The sequence below is a fragment of the Canis aureus genome, chromosome 25 (genome assembly GCF_053574225.1).
Source record: "Canis aureus isolate CA01 chromosome 25, VMU_Caureus_v.1.0, whole genome shotgun sequence".
In the NCBI taxonomy this organism is placed as follows: Eukaryota; Metazoa; Chordata; class Mammalia; order Carnivora; family Canidae; genus Canis; species Canis aureus.
Genome location: NC_135635.1, coordinates 13,858,762 through 13,880,203, shown reverse-complemented (window position 1 = coordinate 13,880,203; position 21,442 = coordinate 13,858,762). Strand labels below are relative to the sequence as shown.

Sequence of the window (21,442 nt, the reverse complement as noted above, 5' to 3'; positions counted from 1 at the left end):
TTAAAAAGGGCAAAAGTCACAATAATTATGTATGTACATTCTGAACCACACACATCATGCAAAACACCATAATCACCACCCCTTTCTAATACTAATACATATAATTCTGTTTTACAATAGAAAATGGGTCTCAGACAAAACTCTGATTATCTGTTTAAAAAGATTTTTTTTCATTAAAATAAATACCCCAAACTCCTTATTTTTTTTTTTTTTTTGCTCCATGAATGGTCAGTAATGATTTCATTTTGCCATCAAGCATCACATTCACCCTCATTAACTAAGGAAAAGCCAGAGCAGAAAAAAGATAGAAGCAAACAATCATTGTTAAAATGACAGAAACAGGGCAGCCCAGGTGGCTCAGGGGTTTGGCGCCGCCTTCGGCCGGGGGCCTGATCCTGGAGACCCGGGATCAAGTCTCGCGTCAGGCTCCTTGCACGGCGCCTGCTTGCCCCTCTGCCTGTGTCTTTGCTTCTCTCTCTCCTCTCTGTGTATTCTCAGAAATATATTAAATCTTTTAAAAATGACAGAAATATAGTAAAAAGGCATGTCATTTTAAAACCATCAAAGAAATAAAAATACTAGTATGAGTACATCAATATCAAAGATCTCTGCAAAATTATCCTGACCACTAGATCTATGTCCTAACATTCCTTTGATGTTAGGCCTCGATCTTTTTGAATTGAGGGGCTAGATTAGCTCAACTTCAAGGTCACTTTTAAATGGAAACTTCTATGGATCTAGGAGACCTGTATGTTTTTCTGTTGATCCAAATTCTCTGAGTTTATGTTCCATGGCAGACTTATGATGGTAGAGCTCAGAAAGCCAACTCTGATTAATTAACAAACATACTCACTGATACTCACAATAAATCAATTGACTTGATATACTTTTTAAAGCTATTCCAAGTTTTAAGCTATATTAAACCCAAAGTAGAGTGAGCAGCCTTGAAGCCTCCAGATATACAACTTGTGAAATAAGTCCACTACTTTTCAAACAAATTCATTTTAATTCCAAAAATAGCAGGAAAAAAAATTGTCACATGGGTGTTAAGACTACCTCTCACTCTAAACTATTTGCAAATGACATATCTGATGGAGGTTTAGTATCTAGTATCCATAAAGAACTTATCAAACTCAAAAAATGGGTAGAAGACATAAGCAGACATTTTTCCATAGACTACTTCTCACTCTAAACTATTTGCAAATGACATATCTGATGGAGGTTTAGTTTCCAGTATCTATAAAGAACTTATCAAAGTCAAAAAACGGGTAGAAGACATAAACAGACATTTTTCCGTAGAAGATATACTGACAGCTAATAAACATATGAAAAGATGCTCAACATCACTCATCAGGGAACTACAAATCAAAATTACAATGAGATACCACTTTACACTAGCCAGAAAGGCTAAAATTAACACAGGAAACAACAGATGTTGGGGAGGATGCAGAGAAAGGGGAACCCTTGATAACACTTTAGTGGGAATGCAAACTGGTAGAGCCATTCTGGAAAACAGTATGGAGCTTCCTCAAAATGTTAAAAATATTACTACCCTATGACCTAGCAATTGCACTACTCGGTATTTACCCAAAGGATAAGAAATACTGATTTGAAGAAACACATGCACCCTGATGTTTACAGCAGCATTATCAACAACTACCAAATTATGGGAAGACCCCAAATGCCCCACTGACTGATGAATGGATAAAGAAGCTGTGGAAAACATATACAATGGAATATTACCCAGTGATAAAGAATGAAATCTTGTCATTTGCAATGACACAGATGGAACTAGAGTATATTATCCTAAGCAAAATCAGAGAAAGACAAATACCATATGATTTTATTCACATATGGAATTTGCAAAACGATACAGATGAACATAGGTGTCAAAAAAAAGAGAGGCAAACCATAAAACAGACTCTTAACTATAGAGAACAAATGGAGGGTTGCTGGTAGGGGGGTGTGGACAGGCTAAATGGGTGATTGGTATTTAGGAGAGCACTTGTTGTAATGAGCACTGGGTGTTGTATGTAAGTAATCAACCACTAAATTCTACTCCTGAAACTAATATTACACTATATGTTTACTAAATGGGTTTCAAATAAAAACTTGAAGTGAAGCAAAACAAAATTTAAAAAGTATCGCTCACTCCAAACAGCACATAAAGCCACACATGGAAACAGAAAAATTAAGATTTTTAATAAACAAAGTTCTTATGACTAAATGAGTCATTTTGGTTTATAGTATTAAACAAGATCTTATTAAAAGTGTTTTCTTAATCCATGGGCTGTGATAATTATATCAATACTTAATCATTCCTTCCTCTGCTAACCTATAGAACACAGTGTTTTAAACTCCATTTATGTCACTATACCTTGTATTATAATGAATTATATATGTATCTCACCTGATTTTGTATTTAACTTTGTATTTGACAAAGCACCTAAAAAAATATCTTGCACACAGTAGGTACTTAGTAAATATTTTTAGAAATGATACAAAAGGAGCTATACATCTAAACTTTTTGTATTAGCTAGACAGAAAATAAACGTACTTCACATTTGTATAACACTGGTTCATGTAGCAATTCTTCTGGATCATTTAGCTCTGCAAACTTCGTTGCGAGGTAATTTCTTCCAATTAAACTGTTATTCCAGATATAATCAGACCTTTTCTGAAGATGTCTCATCTGAAGATTCTTAGGATGTCTTCAGATGAGAGATTGGCTCACATAAATGCATACTTGTGGCAGCTTCCTCTTAAGATGTTAACTTGTATAACCAAATGTGTTACTTTAATGTATGTTTTATTGCTGTAAATGAATAACATTTTTGTTCACTTGTGTTCTCTCTTGAAGAAAAAGTTATACACAATTGTATTGCCCATTACTGCCAATTGTGTAAAAAAAAAAAAAAAAAGGCAATAAGAGGCAAATGCCAAATATACTGGATTAGGAAATAGATTTTAAAAATTCTAAAAATGGAAGCCTTCGTGTGTTGTTCCTCTACATCTTTCATGATCTTTCTTTCTGTTCTCCAAACCCCCTTACTGATGAATTAAAATTAAAGAGCTACACAGGGAACTTCAAAGCAGTACTTGAAATGAATATAGAAACTGTTTTCAGGCACCAAAAGGTGCTCACATAATACTGTGCATTTTACTACTCACTAATCCTAGGACACAGTATTTCTAAAAACTGAAAGAAAAGGGAGAAGGGTAGAAAAGGTAAGTACAAAAAGAAAATTGTATACATACATATTAGTTTATGTTCCTAATGCAAGCTATAGATTAGCTCTCTAGTCCTTTAAAATCCAAGAGTCTAAGGTCTCAAATACACAATTCAATGCCCTAACAGTAAGGTGGGTGGCACCCAACTGTCAACCTTTAAGGATATTGAAGCCTGGTTCCAGAAAGCAGGCAAAATAAAACATGTTTTATACATTTATGTCCTAATTTTCCTCTTCTAGAAGTAAAACAAAGCTTATTTTACTATATTTTGATTACCTTTCATGATGTACACAATTTGCCACCCCAAAAGGGTCTCTTTGGCATAAGGATTATTTTAGGCTAAGTATCTTTAAGAAACTGCAAACACAGGGAAAGCTCTAAAAACCAAATAGAAATTACCCTTTTGTAAAATTCATTTACATTTACAAGGGAAATTTCCTCTTGTAGGGGTATTTCCCTCTGTAAGAGTTCTGGAGACTCTTATCAAAGGAGAAGGTTAAGACTTAAATCTGCATCACAACCTTGCCCTTGTTTACTGTGCTTTTCTCTCCCCAACCTGTCATAACTGTCTCCTAGCCCCCAACATCTTCTTTGGTCTTTAGATGAATATAGTATTTAGGGTGATGGCTTTGGCCTCTTTGTGGAGTTGCTCAGTGAGTTTTATGTGGGTCTCTCCTATTTATACAGGAGGTAATACATGTCATTAAACTTTTATTTGTCTCTTGTTAAGTGATCTCATGTCTCATGTTAGGCCAGGCAGAGGAACTCTAATGGGTAAAGGAAATTTTTTCCTCCCAAAAAATGATAAAAGTATTTTGATGAATAAATTTCCAAGGCTCTGCAAAGACCAAATAAGAGAAGATGGGGAGTAGTTGTGGTTTATGATAGAAAGAACATAGGAACAGACCTGGGTTCTATTCAGCTCTGGGCATACTAGCCACAAAACCCTGATCAAGTTATTTAATATTTTAATGTACAGGTGACAGATCTATTTCATAGGACTGCTGAGAGAATTAAGTGGAACCATACAGTTGGTACCTAAAATGGAGAAGGCACTTAGCCATAAAAAACTTACCTCCCTGACTCCCTCACCTATCAATTCAATACAATTTATTGATCTTGGCTGTATCATCCACCCAAAGTCAGTAAGTAAAACTAACCAATTTCTTTCTTGAGAAAAAAACTGTTGTTCTGATGATGTGCAGACTGAAGAATAAGAAAAATAAAAGATTGCTTTGCTGTGTTACTGATGAAAATTTTATCGTGAGACTATAAGAGCAAGAAGTCTATAGGCTTAGTAAAGGCAGTATGTATTTGGGACTCACCTTGAGTCCTGGAAATCCAAGGAAATCAGGAACCACATGACTAATAAGACAGTCTGCTGACAAACTAGGGCAGTCAATCCCCCAAAGTAGTACTTAAATATTGATATGGGAGATCTCATTATTTTAAGTTAAATCAAGGGCTCTAAACCCTGACTTCACATTAGAAGGGGGGGAGGAAGACTTTTAAAACATATTAGTGTCCAGGCCCTACCCATCCAAGATTTTGATTAATTGGTCTGGGCTTCAGGCCCAGGAAATTCTATTTTATTAAAAGCTCCCCAGGTGGTGCTAATGTGCAGTCAGGGCTAAGAACCACCTGTCTAAGTGTTTTTAAAAACCCAGGGGGTAAAAGTGAACAATAAGCACCCAAGGTCCACACTTTAAGGCAAAAGCTATTTATCTTCTGGAGGCACACCAAGCTGACAGAAAGGGAAGGAGGCTGACTAGAGCACAAATCCCAAGCTTTCAGGAATTCTAAAATTCTTAAGAATCTTCTGTGGCATCCTGATCACTCACAGGTGATTTTTTTTATACTTTCTCAACTGAAGTTAACAAATGAGCTATTTTCTGGTCCAACTAGCTAGATCAGCACCTGCCTATCTTCCAGAAAACCAGGATGGGCCCTAAAATTGTGGGCAATGCTTTCAAGTGGTGTGGCTGGGCCAGCTGTCACCAAAGGAGACAAGCCCAGCTATTTTACCACAGATTAAGCCTTCTTCCCAGTGCCAAGAACTGAAGCTCTGTGAATCAAAGATCCTGCATTCCTAGGTGACAGCCCTTCCCCTGGTGGTACTTCACATAAAACCAAACTGGGCCTGCACTGGACTCCATATTTGCCACCATTCTTGTTTTAAAGGAATCATAGTGCTCTCACCCACAAAACTAAGGCAAGCATCCTCTAACTGATGGCCATTTAAGACATGAACTCTGTGGCTCATAATTGCCCCACTTCTTTGATAATAAAATGGTTATCTGATGACATGGTCTACTGAAAACATGATGAACACATTATTTATCCTCTAGTAGTTCTACAGGGTGATGATTAGGTTCCAAATACATTAAAAAAAAAAAACTAGTTGAAAATAGCTTAGACATGTAATCACTTAACAGTAGCAATAGTAATAAGCGATTAATACAAATCACTAGTTACTATGTGCCCAGTACTGTTCAAAGGGTTTAAGAAACATTAACCCATTTGTCTTCACAATGACCCTATGAAGTGGGTATCATTACAGTCCCCATTTTAAAGACAAACTAAGTATAAATTAGATATAGAACTAGTATGCAGTGGACCTACGATTAAAACCTAGGCAATCTTGGGGCACCTGGGTGGCTCAGTTGGTTAAGCATCTGGCTCTTAATTTCGGTTTAGGTCATGATCTCAGGGTCCTGGGATTAAGCCCATTGTGGGGCTCCATGCTCAGTGGGGAGTCTGCTTGAGCTTCTCTCTCCCTCCTTCTGCCCCTCCCCACCCCTGCTCCCTCTCCCTCCCTCTCTCTAAAATAAGTAAATCTTTCTTAAAAATTTAAAAATAAAATAATCTAGGCAATCTGGCTCCAATGTTTATTGTAAGACTAGCTATAATAAATGTCTAATGATTAGTTACCTTAATTCTGCAGAAATCATAAAAAAGAACATTAAGATAAATTAATCTTTACCTCATGTTTAAAGACTTTCGAGGATAACTTTAGAAGTTCTATTGCTCACTCACCTCTGTTAAATGTATTAAAGCACTGCAGAGTAACATGGCAAAGGGGCTACCTGGGGGCAGTCAGCCTCCTAGGAGCATGGTACCTGCCACAAAAGCACCCACAGGAAGGGGAAATGCAAACTTAACAACACAGACCTGCTGGTGACACATGGAATATACTATTGCTCTCGACACCAGAGTTTTACTATGAAAATAATCAACTATTAATTAAAAGAAAATATCTCATTTGTATAGGCAAACTCATACTGCTTGTTTTGAACACTGTGCCAAACTGAATTTGAATTTAAGACATACATACATTTTTCATGTAGGAAAAATATGGGTAACATGGTAGGAGATAGTTTTAAAAATGACTAGGAGCAAAAAACAATTATTTGATCCTTTTAAAATATTTTACATAAGGGAACTTGATAGATCTAACATTGCTTTCCACGATATTTTGATTTTCAATCTCTGCCTCCCAAAGGCCTCTCTAAACTTCTCCTCTTCCAAAAGGAATTATGCAAGAGTGAGGAATTATATCTTGCATCCACATGCTGTTTATTTTTCTTCTCCTCTCTGTTCTTAAGTTCCCAAACAATGTAAAAAGGTTCCCAATGCCTTACAAAAAAAGAGCTATATGATTTATGGTTTTAATTATAAGTCAAGCTATTCTAGAAAAACTATCATAGCTAAGAGAGCTGTATTACAAGATGTTATATTTGAAACAAATTGTATGCAATTGTTTTTACAGCTCTTGAGTTCTACTAAGGGAAGATACTTCACTCTGAGAAGCATATAAAGGTTTTTTGGACACTGCAGTCAGCCAATTATCCCACTAGGCCATGACAGCATTAAGGTGTTCAATAACCACTTCCTTACTTGTCTCCTAAACTCACATTGTTAAATGTATTTTTCAGCCAAATATCCACCTTATATTCTAGTCACAGAGAATCTTGTTATTTTTCACAACACTCAGATTAGCTCAGTGACGACGTCTGAAGTTTGTCCCTTGTATAGTGAGGGTTTTTAGCAATATTCTCTAATATCCAATACTTTCTTGAAATTCACTGGAAAAAAAAATCAGGTGACAAAACCAAATTTATAATTCTGATATTTCCATCCTCTTCTAGCTTACATTACATTTATATCTATTTCCTACTAATTTACAAATCATGTTCATGTTAGCTCTTTCTGAATAGCACAAAAAAGAGGAATATCATAAATATTAAGATACTAAGCTTTATTCTTTAAAAGTTTCCAACTGGCATCCTTTTACATAGAACTATGAAATAAACTCTAAGCCACTTTTTTCTCAAACAGTTCATTGAAAATAAAAAGGGTCAGCAGTTAGTAAATTCTTCGAAAGTGTTACCTAATGAAGATTTACTGTGTTGTTTGGAAAGGCTGAATTCCTATGATCTATCTGAGCTGTTATTCTGAGCTGTTTACCCAGCAAGCATCTCCTTAATGTACATTAAGTGCCAAACTCTATGCCAATCACTAAGCATCATGAGAGCACTTAAACCAGAGATGGTATAGTACTGTATAAATCCAAAAATATCTCTCAAGCCAAACTTTCCAATATATGTCATTGTACCTTGTTTAGGGAAAGGAAACATTTTCCCCTTAAAAAGGCATAATCCAACCCTTTCAAACCACATTCAAGAACATTATTCCTTCAGTCCTACATCCTGAGCTACCTGACTTCACTGCTCAATGTTTCTATGGATTTTGAGGTTTTTTTCATGTACTTCTTACATACTTAATAATGAGTTATGCATTTACTAAAAGATCTCTATTCCTGGATTTACAAAAGAAATGCTCACATCATATGTCAAAATCACAAATATGTACATGATAATCACCGAATATAAATTGTAATTTATGTAGTATGTTTCTAAATGCAAGTTTTAGATGCAAAAGGATAACACTGAATTTAGCCACCTGCTATGATTACAACTCACCTTTTAACATATTTTTCAATTTTAGTGCATGACTCACAACTCCATTTTAACAGATAAGAGATTAAAATAATAAATTGAGATCCCAGGCTGGTAAATTAATTTCCCTCTGCCTTCAAGGACCATGCAGAACATCAACACTGATGACTGACATATCTGATAATCTGATGGCAGCTAGAGAGTAAACATGAGACCAAAGCTGAAAGTACATAAGAACAAAAATCATGTCCCAGTTGGAATCTTTCAAGTAAAAAGCAGGTGATATATGATCAGCAAATGAGTAACTTTTGTGTTACCTAATGAATGTGTCTGTATAAACTATTTACCAAAAATAATGTCAAATATGTAAACAAAAAAAAATGAACTCTGTGTAGGTGGTGGGGGAAATGCCTCAAAGTGATTTGACATTGGTGTATCAGGTCAAGCTTATTTAGAGTGTTGTGATTATAGTAGAAACAGCAAGATATACTTCCTTTGAATAAGATGTGATATTAAAACGAATGTGTTTTGCACAGATATTAAACTGCAAATGTGCAAAATACAATGACTTGTACAAAATGCACGGTACTAGTGCTAGAAATAATGCACACAACCAAACCTACATACATATCCTTTTTCTTCCCTGCCCCCCTCTGAAAATCTTCCATATCCAAAGCTCTGGGCTAGGGATTTGGGAGATACAATGATTAGTAGACATCCGTTGCTTCAAGGAGCTTATACACTAGTAACATCAAACAAAAATACAATTATATCTAATTGCTATGACTGAGGTTTTAGCACAGTGTAGGAACAAAGACAAAAGTTATTTCAATTGAGGATGTTAGAAAAAGTAACATACAGAAAAGGAGTATGATGGAGGGAGCTAAAAGAAGGTGCAGATGAACATTTTTAAAGTACAATTTGCATATAACAAAATGAAGAGCTCCAAGGTATACCATTGTAAGAGTTTTGAGAAATATATATACCCTTATAACCACCATCTCAATAAAAAATCAGAATATTTCCATCATTACAGAAAGTCCCTATACTCTCTTTCCAGCAATCCACACTGCCATAGTCAACCAATGACTGAATTTCTGTCCCCATAGCTTATTTTGCATGTTAATGAACATCATACAGAATGTTGAAGACTGTACTCCTTTCAGTCATGTTTTTTGAGATACATCCACATTATTATTGTATTTCACTGATTTATTTATCCTTACCAGTCTGTTTTGATTCTTTAGCTTTATTTATACTTAGTCTTAAAATCAGACAAAACTCTTTAATTTCATTCTTCAAGATGCTTTTGGCAATTCTAGGTCCTTCTCTTTTCTGTAAAAACTTTTAGAATCGATTTGTTCACTTGAATGAATCTGAATGACTATAAATGGTGATAGCAGACACTTTTGCTTTGCAAGTAATAAGGAAAACATTCAGGCTTTCACCATTGTGTACAAAGTTGACTGCAGATTTTTTTCATACATGTCCTTTATTTAGTTCAAGAAGTGCTCTTCTAGTTTGCTGGAAGGTTTTATCATAAATAAATGTTATTCTGTCAAAAGCTTTCCCTGCATATATTGAGTTAATTATACAGGTTCTCCTCTTTTTAATAATTTGAACATGGTGACCTGCATGAATTAATTTTCAAATGCTAAATAACCTGACTTTCCTCAGAAAACTGACTTGGTCACAATTTATTATACTTTTATGTATTACTAGCTTTAATTTTACTAGTATTTTGCAAGGATACTTTTGATCAGTATCCTAGAGATTTTTTTTTCTAATAGCTTAGGCCACATTAGAGTTACATTGTCCTCAAAATCCCAGCTGGGAATTATTCCTTCCATCTTTATTTTCTTAAAGCTTTTGCTTATGCTTGGAGCTTTTTTTTTTTTTTTAATTTATTCATGAGAAACACAGAGAAAGAGGCAGAGACATAGGCAGAGAGAAGTAGGCTCCCTGCGGGGAGCCTGATAAGGGACTCATCCCAGGCTCCTGGCATCAAACCCTGGGCCAAAGGCAGAGGGCTCAACCACTGAGCCACCCAGGTGCCCTGGAGCTACTTCTTCCTTAAATATTTTACAGAATTCAACACTGAAACCATGTAGGCCTCAATATTGCTTTGCAAGTAGGTTACCAATAGCGATTCAATTTACTTAAGACAGGGATATTCAGATTTTCCATTTTACCTTATGTCAGTTTTTAGTAGGACTATGATCTTCAAGCAATATGCCCATTTTACTTAAGTTGTTGAATTTATTGGCACAAAGTCATTCAAAGCATTCTATCACCCTAATAATGTCCAGAGCAATGACATAACCTTTTATTCCTGATATTGATAACTTGTGCATTAGCTTTTTCTTATCAGCTTATCAGTCATATCAGTTTATCAATTTTATTCATCTTTCCAAAGAATCAACAGTATATTTTTTCTATTGCTTACTTTTCTATTACATTGACTTCTAGTTTATTATTTATTTTCTTCTGTTTTCTTTGGATTTATTGTGCCCATATTTTTCTAGCTTCTCTACGTGAAACTTAGATCATATGACTTTTCCTCCAATAATATAATCACCTTAACTATATATTTTTCTTTAAACACAGCTGAAACTGCATTCCACAAACTTTGACATACTGTATTTTCTTTTAATTCAAAACTATTTTTTAATTTTCTTTCTGATTTCTCCTTAGATTCATTATTTAGAACATGCTGGTTTTTTGAAGATTTTCTGGTTCTCTTATACTGTTTGTTATGATCAGAAGCCATATTCTATACAATTCATTTTTAAAATTTATTAACATTGGGATGCCTGAATGGCTCAGTTCATTATGCATCTGATGCTTGATTTTGGTTCAGGTCTTGATCTCAGGGTTGTGAGATTGAGCCCTGCAATGGGCACCTTGCTCAACACAGAATCCACTTGAGATTCTCTCTCTCCCTCCCCTCCAGTTCATATTCTCTAAATAAACAAAAATCTTAAAATATATATATATATATATACATTTATTTTATGGTCTGAGATATGGTCAATTTTAGAGAATGTCTAACGTCAATCTGAAAAAGGATGTCCTTCCTGCAGCTGTTGGGTACAGCAGTCTACAAATGTTCATCATGAAACGTTAGTTTAGCAGTGTTATCTGGTTTTTCTGTAACCTTACTTTTTGTCTAATTATTTTTTTTGTCTAATTATTTTTATCAGTTGTTAACAGTTTCAAATTCTCCAAATATGAGCACAGATTTGTCTATTTCTTCTTTTAGTTTTTCAAAGTTTTTTATTGTAGTGAAATATAAAATTTACCTTTTAATCATTTTTAAGTGTAAAGATATGTTAACATTGTCTATTCACAATGTTGTATAGTCACCATCTGCTAATTTGTGTTTATGCATTTTGAAGCTAACTGGAAAAACTATAAGATTTTTAAAATTATTCTTATTTCTGATTAGTTGGCTCTATTATCATTATGAAATGCCCCTTCTTATCTCTGGTAATACCATTTGTCTTAAAGTCTTACTGTGTGTGACTATTAACAAAGCCACACAGCTTTCTTACATTTCGTGTTTGTACAGTATATCTTTTCCTAGTCTTTTAACCTATCTGTGGCATTATACTTAAATTGTGTCACTTTTAGACAACATAGACTTAGGTCATACTTCTTGTGCACAACGAATATTTTTTTACATTTTATAATTGTTGTAAAATTGAGTTTTAAGTCTACCATTTGCTATTTGCCTTCCATTTGTTCTATCTGGTTTTTATTCTTGTGTTCTTCCTTTCTTGCCTTTGTTCTGCTTACCCAAATATTTTAAATATCCATTTCAATTATTTTTCTTTTTTTCCTTAAAGAAAGAGAATGTGAGCTGAGAGTGAGGGAGAGAGAGAATCTTAAGCAGGCTCCATGCTGGGCGTGGAGCCAACATGGGGCCTAAACTCACAACCTTGAGATCATGACCTGAGCCAAAATCAGGAGTCAGACACTTAAGCACCCAAGCACCCCTCCACTTTAATTCTTTAAGATTTATTTTATATATAAGGAGAAAGTCGGGGGCGGGGGTGCAGCAGAGGGAAAAGGAGAAGAAATGCAGACTCTCCACTAAGTGCGGAGCCTCATACGGGGCTCAATCCTAAGATCCTGAGATCATGACCTAAATTGACACCAAGAATTGTTTGCTCAACTAGCTGAACTACCCAAACACTCCTCCATTTTAATTCTTATAGTGGCTTCAGAACTGTAACTCTTCAGAAACATTTAATTTTCATATACTTCCTCTAATGTTTTTACTATTGTCATCATATGTTTTATAGCTACATACATTTAAATGTAAAGTCATAGGTCTTTTGGAAAAATTGAGAGGAGAAAAACAAAGTACTTCATACTTAGCCTTCTATTTATGATAGCTGGTGCTCTTCTTCCTTACTGTAGATGAGCTTTCATCAAGAGTCATTCATTTCCCTCAGTCTGAAGAATTTCCCTTACTATTTCTTATGATTCAGGAAGTCTGGTGGTGAGAGTCTCTTAATTTTACTTTGTCTGAAAATGTTTTTATTTTACCTATATTTTTGAAGATTTTACTGGATTGACATTTTTCTTTCAGTACAGCTGACCCCGAACGATGTAGGAGTGAGGAATACCCACCCTGCGCCATCAAAAATCCAAACACAAGTTCTGACTCCCTTAGAAACTTAACTACTTATAGCCTACTCCCGACTAGAAGCCTTACCAGTAACATTCGATTAACATTAAAACACATATATATTTTGTATGTGATATGTATTATGTACCATATTCTTAAAATAAAAAAGCTACAGAAAAGGTTACTATGAAAATCATAAGAGACAATACATTTATAGTACTCTACCATATTTGTACAAGAATTCTGGTAAGTGGACCCACGCATTTCAAACCCATGTTGTTCAAGGGTCAACTGTAGTTTAACGATGACATGCCATTGTCTCCAGATCTCCCGCTGTTCCTGATGTACAGTCAGTCATCATTTGTATTGCCGTTCCTCTTCATGTAACATGTCTTTTTTTTCTTGGATCCTAACTTTCTCTGTATGTGTCTTCTGTTTTCAACCGGTTGACTATGATATGCCTGCATATGTTCATCTTTATATTTATCCTACTTGGGATTCACTATATTCTGGAATCAGTACTTACTGTTTTCACCACATTTTGGAAGTTTGCAGCCTTTCTCTTTTTTTTTTAACATATTTTTTCTTCATTCTCTCTTTCTTGGATTTCAATTACATGTATACTAGACTACTTAGTGTTAATTAGAGGTATATAAGAATATTCAACATTATGCCCTAGGTTACTTAAGCCTCTTTCTTTTTCAACTTTTTCTCTTTTTCAAATTAGGTGGTATCAATGGATTTGCCTTCAAGTCCCTAAGCCCTATCATCTGTCATATTCAATTTTCTCTAAAGCCCATCCAATGAATTTTTTAGATGTTAATTTCAGAGACTGTACTTACAACAGTATTAGATTTTCTATTTGGCTTTTTTTTTTTAATATAGGCTGCATTTTTTGCAGAGAATCACCATCTGGTCACTCAGCAGGACTACCTTGTTTGCTAAATCTTTCAACATTATTAATAATAGCTGCTTTAAAGTCCTTTTCTGCTAATTTCAACATCTGCATTATCTTGAGATTTGTCTATATTGTCCAATTTTTCTTTTAGTTATGTGTCATAAGTTCCATTTATTCACGTCTAATAATTTTTTGTGTTCTGAGGATTGTGAATGATTAAATGTAGAGACTCTAGATTTTATTCTTTTCTTCAGAATAATGTAGACTTTTACCTATCAGCTTCCTTGAGTTTGTGGAGGTTTGGTTTTATACTTGGTTAGGATGAATCTGTTTCAGTTTCAGGTTGGTCTTAAGGCAAATCCTTAGTCATGCCACAGTCTTCACTTCCATGGCACAGTCTTTCTGCAGTTCTAATGGAAAGCCTGAGCTGTAACCTCAAGTTTCAAACTCCAAATATGTCACTCCTCATACAAGCAGGAAATAGAATCTCTCTCAGCTTTTATCATCCTGCAACTGTTGTTTTCCACAGGCTCCAAGGAATCTCTCCTGTATATTCAGAGTTCTGAGGTCCATAAAACATTTGTGGCAAATAAATATTCAGATTTAGGGGGCTTCCTCCTCTATGGATCATTCTTTTCCTGGATTTTCACCCTCAAATTTCACCCCACTCCGACCACCCAAACTCTGGCCACTGAGACTGTAAAGCCAATAAAACTAAGTTTTCTAGTTAAGTTCTCGCTGTCCATTATGAATTGAGGACTACACTCAAGTAAAAAGCCATAAATGTAGACTCACCACGAGCCATTCAAGAATCAAGTCCCCTTCAGTTCCAACCTATCCTTGGAGCTGGAGTTTTCCAGTGTCAAGTTTTTAAAATTCTGTCTGTGGTTTATAAGGGTCATCTTCAGGAGAGATGAGCTGTATACAAACCACTCTCATTAGCAAACTCTATTTACTTTTTACCTGGAAAATTCAGATGGCTGGGTATGAGGGAAATTTTTATTGCCAGCTTTAGATACAAGATAGAAAATCAACCCATGATTTTCTGGAGATGACCGGAAACAGTATCTACTAGCATGTAAGAGGTTGTACATATGTTCACAGCCATTAACTCATCTGATTCTAGTAACACTGTATAATTGCTGAAGCATTAGCTACATAAAAATATTAGAGCTCAGATAAATTATGTGCTATGAAAGCAAGTCTTAAATGTATTCCTCCCACAACACTATCAATACCTTTATGATAAACAGTCTTGTATCCTAATTTTGTCAAAATGAAATTACAAGTATCTTCAGCATTAAGACATGTACTTGTAATCAAGCTGTTAGCCAAATCCATCTTTTTTAAAAAGCCCACTGCAAGTTAGATTTTTAAGGCAGCTTTCTATTCTGTATTTTTTTGTATGGAGCTAAATGTCACTGATCTACAAGCACTAAATTATAAGAATACTTTCCCCAGCATAAATTTGTTTAGAAATATAAGTCTTTTTGAAGTATCATTCTAAAAGCTTCTTATTGACATGATTTTTTAAATTGTAAAATATTAGGAGGGAGAGAGGCTCACCAATTTTCCATCCCAAAGTTATATTATTTTTAAAATTATTTTCTGTATTTTCGATAAACAAACCTGATTTAATGTACTGCTGATGAGAGTGCAAAGGATTTAAAGTTCTATTCATGGGGTAGCCCTGGTGGCGCAGCGGTTTAGCACCGCCTGCAGCCCGGGGTGTGATCCTGGAGACCCGGGATCGAGTCCCACATCGGGCTTCCTGCATGGAGCCTGCTTCTCTCTCTGCCTGTGTCTCTGCCGCTCTCTCACTCTCTCTGAATGAATAAATAAATAAATCTTTAAAAAAAAATAAATAAAGTTCTATTCATACCCACTAAAAGCTACCTTCTATGTCATGTCACCTTCAAATTCCCAGATAGTAATCACAGCCCTTCACCTAGCTGCTTTAAAACTTCTCACTATTGCCCACACTGACTGGTCCTTTCCCACTACTTACTGGGCTTCTGAAAATTCTATTACCCCTAGAATTTCCTTGTCTCTCACTATGACTGGAATGCTATTATTCATAAAGACTCAGCTCAAATATCTTTCCATCATAAAGCTAAGATATTCACACACCCTAAGAGTTCTCACAGCACTATCTATCATTTGATTAACACGCTGATGAAGTCTCTCCATTAGTCTGTGAGGTGCCTGAGAACAGGTACATTTCTTATTTATCTATCTCTAGTAGCAAGCACAACAGACTATCCAGGAGGTGCCCCCCTAAAAAGTTTTTTTTCAATGACTTATTTCCATACTAACTGATGTCTCCAAGAATAACACCTCACTACCTCACACCTATATTCTGGTGACAGCCTCATAAATATGTTCTCTGCAACCATCCAAGAGCCAAGAGTTCCAAAAAATTCTGAGCATCACTCTCATGTTAATCTTTGACTTACATTATAGCATGCTCTGCTCAAAAATAGTTTCCCTTTGCCTGCAGATAAAAGTTCAAAACCTCTAGCCTAAAATCTACAGACCTCTAGAATCTGGCTCCCATCTCTTGTGCACCTCAGTTTCAAGCCTCCTGATCCTGCCCTCAGCTAGCCTATATTCTGTCCCCATTTCTCCACCTCTGTCCACTAATTCTTCAGAGAACTCAGAACAAATCTCACACTGTCCATGAATTAGCCTGAAGATATTCTAGAAAAATCTCCCATGCAGATGTTGCTACTACTACTCAGTGCTTCTCATTCCACACTTGAATTTCCTCAAATTCGGGCAGCCCGGGTGGCTCAGCAGTTTAGCGCTGCCTTTGGCAGGGTGTGATCCTGGAGACCCCGGATTGAGTCCCACGTCGGGCTCCCTGCATGGAGCCTACTTCTCCCTCTGCCTCTCTCTCTCTCTCTCTCTCATAAATAAAATCTTTAAAAAAAAAATGTCCTCAAATTCTATTCCTTAGCACACACATGCAAAAAGCACAATGTAAATAATGAAAAATGTAAATATAGCTAACACACTTAGATACTTAACCAAACGGCTGACCGCGGACTAGTGAGATAACGCTAACTTTAAAAAATTAAATCTGAGAATAAAATGAATAAAAATCAACATGAAAGAAAATAGTTCAGCCCCTCTATAGATATACCGGTCTTATCACTGTAAGTCACATGATAGTTCATGCAATCACAAATAGAAGAATACTCATTTGAAAACTAGCTCTGTCCAAAAAAGCAGGAAAAAAAAAGTGTTCTGGAGCCAGGGTGGCCTATTATTTTTAGGGATGGAAAACTACATGGGCTTAGAAACTAATTTTCATTCTCTGATTTTTACCCTTAATAAGAAACACTTATGATTAATAATTTAGTTTTCTAGCTATCTATGAAGTAAATGTATTCCCTCAACATATATTAATGAATTGATATTTTGGTTTAAAAATCAATACCTTTTCACTTTAGTTAAGAGTCCCTTCCCTAGAGCTGAAATCAATTCAGCTCAGTTCAATAAACAGTAATTGGGCATTTTCTATGTTCCAGGCCCTTTCCTAGATCTAAAAACAAGTTCAAAGTCAGTGACATTCAGGAAGTTCCACAGTGAATTAGGAGACAAAGTAACTAGTTCAAAATAATAAGTGGATAAAACAGTGAAGATATGTACAAAGTCTTATGAAAGGACAAGGGGACAGAAACATCTTCACATGATACACAAAGGAGAAATTTAAATAAGGAACAGCAGGTGAACCAGCAAAGAAGGACAAGGTGGGCAGCCCGGGTGGCTCGGTGGTTTGGCGCTGCCTTCGGCCTAGAGTGTGATCCTGGAGACCCAGGATCGAGTCTCGCATCGAGCTCCCTGCATGGAGTCTGCTTCTCCCTCTGCCTCTCTCTCTGTCTCTCTCTCTCTCTCTGTCTCTCATGAATAAATAAATAAAATCTTAAAAAAAAAAAAAAAAGGACAGGGTAGGAAAGTATTAGAGGTATAGTGAGCAGAAGAAAAAAAACCCAAAACATGAAAAAACAATATGTAATTGGTGTGCAGGATATATAGGCAGGGCTGTTGTATAAGGAAGAGGGAGGGAGACAATGATAAATTATAAAAATCTAGAAAGGCAGGCACAGATTGGATAATGGAAGACACCACAAGCCATGATAAGAGCTTGATTTTTTTTTCCTGTGGGAAATGCAGAGGCTTTGAATCATTTAAGCAGTGGCATGCCCAGGTAGGTGTTTTACACAATCACAATGACAGCTGTTAAATTTACTCTATTATATATTTATTGAGGGCCTGAGACATCCCAAGCTTTAATTCAGCAATGAAAAAAGAAAACTTTCATTTTTTGAGGTGTAGTGAGTAAATCTATGTTCAATAAGCAAGACTAAAAAAATATCAGCACAGAAAAAGGCAGTGATAAACTTTGTACCATTAATACTAACTACTAAAATACCTCTTCCATCTTTACAAGCACTATATTAGGTAAAAATAAAATCCTTCTCAACATCATGAGTCACCAGGGAAATGCAAATCAAAACCACAATGAGATGTCACTTCACACCCACCTAGGATGACTATAATCAAAAAGACAGGAAATAAATGTTTACTAGGATGCAGAAAAACTGGAATTCTCATACACTAGTAAGTGGGAATGTAAAATACTGCAGCACTTTAGAGAACAGTGTGCCAGTTCCTCAAAAGGGTAAACAGTTACCACGTGACCTAGCAAATTCCACACCTAGAGAACTGAAAACATGTCCATCCTGAAAAGTTGTACAGAATTGTTCGTAGTACCACTATTTATAATAGTCAAAAGTTGAAAAGTCCATCACCTGATAAATGGATAAATGGAATGTGGTATATCCACATTATTTGCCAATAAAAAGAAATAAAATAAATATACTATAGTATGAATGAATCTTGAAAAAATGGTTAAGTGAAAGAAGCCAGTTAACAAGGGACCACATATTATTACACGAAATATCTAGAATAGGCAAATCTATAGAGACAAAATGTAGATTAATGATCACCTAGAGTAAAAAAAGTAAAAAAAAAAAAAAAAAAAAAAAAAGATCACCTAGAGCAGGGCGCCTGGGTGGCTGGCTCACTGGTTGAGCATCTGCCTTTGTCTCAGGTCATGATCCTGGGGTTTTGGGATGAAGTCTCACATCAGGCTCCCCATAGGGAGCCTGCTTCTCCCTCTGCCTATTTCTCTGCCTCTTTCTTTGTGTCTCTCATGATTAAATAAGTAAAATATTAAAGAAGAAAAAAAAATGATTGCCTAGAGCTGGCAAGATCTGGAAGGTTGGGGGATGACAACTAAAGGGTACAAAATTTCTTTCTGGGACAATGAAAATATTCTAAATTTGACTGCAGTGATAGCTACACAGCTCTGTGAATATACTAAAAGCCACTGAATTATATGCTTTAAACAGGTAAACTGAATGGTACGTGAATCGTATCTCAATAAAGTTGTTTTTATAAAATTCTCATCTTTAATGACCTCTTTAAAATCTTTATTCCTCTTTCCTCATGAAGCTGGATGACATTTTTCCCAGAAAACAATGTAGCACTAGAGTGCTAGACAAATACCAAGGTTCAATTCTCTACTGGCAATTCTTTTTTTTTTTTTTTTTGGGCAATTCTTTTTTCCAGAAAAACTAATCTTCTAGTTGTTCAGCAGAAAAAAATTTATTTCTATGATGTCTAAACAATAAGATAAGGGTAGCTTTGATCCATCTGGCACAAAAATGAGTTAGTTTTTCAAGAACATCAAAGGTTAAGAAGTTTTTTCTGTCTGATAAATCAATTTCATTTTCTATAAGTCTTAATTTGATAGCTACAGCAAAAATTTTCAGTAACTACATTTTAGATTATAAACAAGTAGAATGAGGAAGAAGTTAGATTTCAAATAAGAAGAACTGGCTCTAAACTCCTCTATGTAACTCAACTAGATCTTTTTCTGAGTAATTTTTTTATCTGCAAACTGTAAATACATCAGTTCTACCAATCTCGAGACTTTGGTTAGGATCAAATACTACTAACAGACTCTAAAATTGTTCACCACTTTAAACTAGTAAAATCTGGAACATTGGATATAGTATAACACCAAATATTTGGTAACTTGAACTTGAGAGCTCAGAGGCAATAAAAGTCAAAAAGGTAAATAAACAATGTTAAAATGTCAGAATTCTTGGAAGATAGGGGAAATCTTACTTTAGAATATACAAAAATATAAGCATGAAAAAATTTTATATTTAACACTTACACCTACATTTTAATCAGGATTTCTGAAATATACCACCACAAAAATGAATTATTTGTTATAATTTTAAGTAAGTTGTAATTATTAACAATTTCAAAGTTGATGTTAAGGTAGTACTTCAACATTTATTGGCTTGTAACCACACTCCTATTGACCCAGAAGTCAGAAAATTTAAACACACTGCCAAGGATGCTCAATACTGGAAGAGAGTAGCATGAAGAAAATTCAGCAGTAAAAAAAGGAAACCTGTTTGCATGTGGATATAAGTGAATGTATATTCATGTAAACAATAAGTGAGTTCCAAGTGATCCGTATGTTAATGCATTCGGTTGACTGCATTAGCTCAAGTTAGTTTTCCCATCCTCTTATATTTTTTTTTTCACCCCTCGGTTATCTAGTATTGTGGGAAAAATGCACACAGGCATGCCATTCAGCTTTACTGCAAATATTTGGCTCCGACCTCAGTGGGATCTCATGGTTCTGTGGAAACATCTCATTTTTGTCTCTAGTCTTTTCTGTCTTATACTTTCTACAGCAGCTATGACATTTATTTTTCTCTAAGTCTCTTCTCTATCACCTCCAAGCTTCATCTGTACCAATAAAGAAAAATAGAAGCCATAGGACGTGTTTTCCTTCAACGCCATTTACAACTTACCTGTAATGGTATCCATCATTTATTCATTCATTAGAATAGTAAGTACTAATGTGATTCATCATTTATTGATTATCTGCCACATGCCGAACAGTGGGCTGAATACTTTAATATATAATAATTTAAATCCTGTAATAATCTTACAAGTACTTTTGGTCTCATTTTTTACAATTACAAGAGTGAAGTTCAGGGAGCTAAGTAATTTATTCAAGATCTGTAGCTAATGAGAGGTAAAAAACAGATTTGAATCCAGGTCTGTCCCAGTCACCTTGCCTCTGAAAGTGTTTTAATGCCTACCCCAAGACCTCTACTTCTATACAAGGACACTGCATTCATAAATTATTTTCAATACTGTATGATCTCTCTTTTCTAACCAGTGCTCAGAAAAGATATCTAAGTAAAAAACATAGTTTATGCACTTTATACATTTTCGTTTGAAAACAGATTTTTTCTTAAGAGAGAGCCCAAGCTTGCATGCACATGTGCACACATGCATTAGTGGGGCAGAGGAGGGATAGAGGGAGAGAGGGAATTCTAAGCAGGCTCCACACTCAGTATGGAGCCCAACTCGGGCTTAATCTCACAACTCTGAGATCATAACTGAAGTTTAAATCAAGGGTCAGATCTTCAACCAACCAAGCCACCCAGGTGCCCCTAAAAATATTTTTTTTTCCTAAAAATATTTTTAATAAAAAAAATATTTTTAATAAAAGCACACATATATATGATTTACATTATATATATTATTTATATTTACCATAATTATATATAAAGCATAATATATATTAGTTACATCAATAAGTTTTTAAAAAATATT

General features: G+C 35.2%; 1 protein-coding gene across 1 annotated transcript in view; it reads right to left on the bottom strand.

The window, feature by feature from the left end:
- SLC2A13 (solute carrier family 2 member 13) overlaps positions 1-21,442 on the bottom strand; it is a 360,021-nt gene that overhangs the window by 283,564 nt on the left and 55,015 nt on the right. The window lies entirely within an intron of this gene.